The following is a 5176-nucleotide window of genomic DNA, read 5'->3' as shown; positions in this document are numbered from 1 at the left end:
AGGGATAGCATTAGGAGATACACCTAATGTAAATGATGAGTTAATGGGTGCAGCACACCAACATGGCACATGTATACATATGTAACAAACCTGCATGTTGTGCACATGTACCCTAGAACTTAAAGTATAATAATAAAAAATAAAAATAAATAAATAAATAAATTACCTAGTCCAAGATACTTCTTTATAGCAACATGAAATGAACTAATACAACAACTATTCATAATATTCATTTATTAACTTTTGTATTTCCATAAGGTCAAAAGAAATAACTTTCTTAGTTCTAATTTTAGTAACTTGAGTCTTGTTTTTTGGTCAATCTAGCTATAGTTTTGTTATTTTTTGGTATTTTTAACCAGTTTTTGGTTTCGTTGAATTCCTCTGTATTTCTATTAATTTTCAACTTAATCTTTATAATGCTCTGCCCTCCTGCTTGCTTTATATTTAGTTTGCTCTTCTTTTATTCAGTGTTTTAGGGAAGAGTTTAGATTACAATATTTGAGATCTTTTCTCATTATAATATAGAAATTTAAAACTATAGATGTTCCCTAAGCATTGTTTTAGCTGCATCCCACAATTTGGGTATGCCATATTTTCATTTTAATTCATCTCAAAATATTTTCTGATTTCTCTTTTGATATCTTCTTTGATCCATTGGTTATTTAGAAATATGTTGTTTAACAGCCACATATTTGGGTGTATCCCAAATTTTCTCTGCTATTATTTCCTAATTGTATTCCATTATAATTATTTCCTTAGACAATTGTATCTCTGAAAATCTGTATCTTTTGATTTGATTATTTAATTCATTCACATTTTATGTTATTATTAATATAATTGGATTTGTATCAGTCATTTTCCTGTTTGTTTTCTAAATATCTCAGGTATGTTTGTTCCTTTATTTCTCTTTTAATAATTTCTTCTGCTTAAGTGAATATTTTCTACAGAAACATTATAATTTACCATTACCTTTACCACTACCTTTACCATTGCTCTTTGTTTTGTTGTGTGATTTTGAATTACTGTCTAGGATCATTTGCTTTCAAGCTCAAAAATTCCATTAGTATTTTTTGTAAAGCAGATCTGTCGGCAATCAATTCTCTCAATTTTTGTTTATTTGAAAATTTGTTTATTTTGCTTTTTTAATGATGGTTTTGCTGGATGGATCTAGGTTGATGATTTTCTTTCTTTTCTTTTTTTTTTTTTTTTTTTAAAGTCAAAGTCTCACAATGTTATTCATGCTGGAGTGCAGCGGCACAATCTCGGCTCACTGCAGCTTCTGTCTCCGACGTTCAAGCGATTCTCCTGCCTCATCCTCCCATGGAGCTGGGATTACAGGCACACGCCACTGCGCCCAGCTAACTTTTTGTATTTTTTAGTACAGATGGGGTTTTGCCATGTTGGCCAGGCTGGTCTTGAACTCCTGACCTCAGGTGATCCACCTGCTTCGGCTCCCAAAGTGTTGGGATTACAGGTGTGAGCTACCATGTCTGGCCCAGTTGATGGTTTTGTCCTTTGAACGCTTTGAATATGTTATCCTTCTCTCTTGTGGCCTTCATTGTTTCTAATGAGAAGTCAGCTGCTAATCTCACTGGAATTGTCTTACAAGTGACAAACAGTTATCCTCCTACTACTTTCAACATTTTCTCCTTGTTTTCACTTTCAGTAATTTTACTATGTTGTGTCTGTCTGAATCTCTTTATGTTTAACCTACCAGAAGTTTGTTGAGCTTCCTGGATGTGTACTATACTGTTTTTAATAGATTTGGGGAGTTTTCAAACTATTTTTTCAAAAAAATTTTTCGTATTCTCTATTCTCCTAGTATTACCATTACACAGATGCTTATTTGCTTAATGGTATTTCACATTTTTCTGAGTCTCTGTTCTTTTCTTTTTAATTAATTTTTCTTTAAGTTATTGTAATTTTCACTTCCAAAATTTTCATTTTTAAAATAATTTCTATATTTTCATTGATATTCTCTATTTGATGTAACATTTTCATCATGCTTTCCTTTCTTTTTTAAAAATTTGTATAAATGTATGGGGTTTACTTATGTGGTCTAAGTGTAATTTTGTTAGATGAATAGACAAGTGAAGTTGGGACTTTTAGAGTATCCATCACTTGAATAATATATATTGTGTCCATTATATAATTTCTCATCATCCACCCCCTCCCACCCCACCACTCTTCCAGTCTCAATTGTTTATCACTCCACACTCTCCAACCACATGTACACATTATTTAGCTCCCACATGTAAGTAAGAGCATGTGGCATTTGTCTTTCTGTGACTAATTTGTTTAACTTAACATAATGGCCTCCACTTTCATCCAAGTTGCTGCAAAGGACACAATTGTTCTCTTTTGTCTGGCTGAGTACTATTCCATTGTGTGTATATACCACATTTTCTTTTTTTTTATAGTCATGAGAATGCTTTTTATTTTCTTATATTTGAAATGATATGCATACAAAATGATATGCGTACAATATTGTTTAAATATATAAATTTAAACAAGTACATATAGTAATTACAGAGAAACAACAAATTAATAACAGTTAAACACGTAACCATCACCCAGAAAAAATTATTGTTAATATATTGTCATCTTTGTTCCAAATGTTCCTATTTTATGTATTTATTTTTATCATTATTATACTTTAAGCTCTGGGATACATGTGCAGAACATGCAGATTTGTTACATAGGTATACATGTGCCATGGTGGTTTGCTGCACCCATCAACCCATTATTTACATTAGGTATTTCTCCTAATGCTATCTCTCCCCTAGCTCCCCACCCCAGACAGGCCCCAGTGTGTGACGTTCCCCTCCCTGTGACCATGTGTTCTCATTGTTCAAGTCCTGCTTATCAGTGAGAACATGTGGTGTTTGGTTTTCTGTTCCTGTGTTAGTTTGCTGAGAATGATGGTTTCCAGCTTCATCCATGTTCCTTCAAAGGGCATGAACTCATCCTTTTTTATGGCTGCATAGTATTCCATGGTGTGTATGTGCCACATTTTCTTTATCCCATCTATTATTGATGGGCATTTGGGTTGGTTTCAAGTCTTTGCTATTGTGAACAGTGCTGTGGTAAACATATGCGTGAATGTGCCTTTATAGTAGAATGATTTATAATCCTTTGGGTATATAACCAGTAATGGGATTGCTGGGTCAAATGGTATTTCTGGTTCTAGATCCTTGAGGAATCATCACACTGTCTTCCACAATGGTTGAACTAATTTACCCTCCCACCAACAGCGTAAAAGCATTCCTATTTTTCCACATCCTCGCCAGTATCTGTTGTTTCCTGACTTTTTAATGATCACCATTCTAACTGGCATGTATGTTATCTTATTGTGGTTTTGATTTGCATTGCTCCAATGATCAGTCATGATGAGCTTTTTTTCCTATGTTTGTTGGCCACATAAATGTCTTCTTTTGAGAAGTGTCTGTTCATATCTTTTGCCCGCTTTTTGATGTGGTTGTTTTTTTCCTGTATATACCACATTTTCTTTAACCATTTATCTGTTGATAGACAATTAAGTTGATTATCTTTGCTACTGTGAATAGTGCTGTGATTAACATATGGGTGCAGGTATGTTTTTTAATGTAATAATTGTTTCCTTTGTATAGATACCCAGTAGTGAGATTCCTGGAGCGAATGGTAGTTCTATTTTTAGTTCTTTGAGAAACCTTCATACTGTTTCCCATAGAGGTTGTACTAATTTACATTCCCACCAACCGTGGGAATCCCCTTTCTCTGCACCCCCACCAACATCTGTTGTTTTTTGTTTTTTTAATAATAGTCATTTCGACTAATGTAAGTTGATATCTCTTTAAGGCATCATTTTGCATTTCTCTGATTAGTGGCATTGAGAACTTTTGCATATGCCAGTTGGTCAATTGTATGTCTTCTTTTGAAAATGTCTATTTATGTCCTTTGTCCACTTTTTAATGGTATTACGTGTTTTATTGTTGCTGAGTTGTTTGAGTTCCTTGTAAATTCTAGTATTAGTGCCCCTTCATACGCATAGTTTGCAAATACTTTCTCCCATCCTGAAGGTTGTCTTTTCACTCTATTGATTATTTCTTTTGTTGTGAAGAAGCATTTTACTTTAATTAAGTCCCATTTGTTTTTTGTTTTGTTTTGTTTTGTTGCCTGTGCTTTTGAGATCTTAGTCGTGAATTCTTTGTCTAGACCAATGTCCAAAAGAGTTTTCCTTAGGTTTTTTTTTTAGTATTTTTATAGGCTCAGGTCTTACACTTAAGTCTTTAATCCTTCTTAGGTTGATTTTTGAATATGGTGAGAGATAGGGATCCAGTTTTTTTCTTCATATAGCAATCCAATTTTCCCAGCACCATTTTTGAAATGGGTGTCCTTTCCTCATTGTATGTTTTTGTCAGTTTTGTCAAAAATCAGATGGCTGTAAATTTGTGACTTTATTTCTGGATCCTCTATTCTATTCCATACATCTATGTGTCTATATTTTTTATCAGTACCTGTAATGCCAGCTATTGGGGGGCTGAAGTGGGAGGATTGTTTGAGATTAAGCGTTCCAGACCAGCCTTCATAACACAGTGAGACCATATCTCTAAAAAAGTAATAATAAAATAAAAAGAGATTTCCCACTAATCACTTTCATCGGAATGGTGGGACATCCTTCACTTCTTTAATCATACTTTCCTTTAGGTCTGTGAACCAATCTCTACAAACTAGCTCTGTGAATGGATCTCATCAAATTGTGACTCCTTTGAGGAAATAGTTTCTTTTTTATTTTCATTTTTTATTTCAGTGGCTTTAGGGGTACAAGTGGTTTTTAGTTATGTGGATAAATGGTATAGTGGTGAAGTTAGGGATTTTAGTGCACCCATCACCCAAGCAGTGTACGTTGTACCCAGTAAGTAGTTTTTCATTATTTACACACCTCCCACCACCCTCTCTAAATAAATAGTTTTTGAAGTCAGTATTCGATATTTGTTCTGCCCTCAGGAAGGCTCTTTCTAGCAGGCTTATTCCTGCTTCTCTCCTGCAAACCAGTTATCTACAGTCTAGGCTGTATTTTCATTAAATCCATGAATTTCCTCTCAATTACCTTTTCCCATAACATCCAGTGTTCTTGAGAGCATTGTTAAGTTTAAACTTCTCCACGCTCTGTTGCAAATTAAGTCCAGGTTAATCC

This window comes from Mandrillus leucophaeus, unplaced genomic scaffold (genome assembly GCF_000951045.1).
Source record: "Mandrillus leucophaeus isolate KB7577 unplaced genomic scaffold, Mleu.le_1.0 Scaffold903, whole genome shotgun sequence".
Classification (NCBI taxonomy): domain Eukaryota; kingdom Metazoa; phylum Chordata; class Mammalia; order Primates; family Cercopithecidae; genus Mandrillus; species Mandrillus leucophaeus.
The sequence above is the reverse complement of the archived record's forward strand: the minus strand, read 5'-3'. Positions refer to the sequence as shown.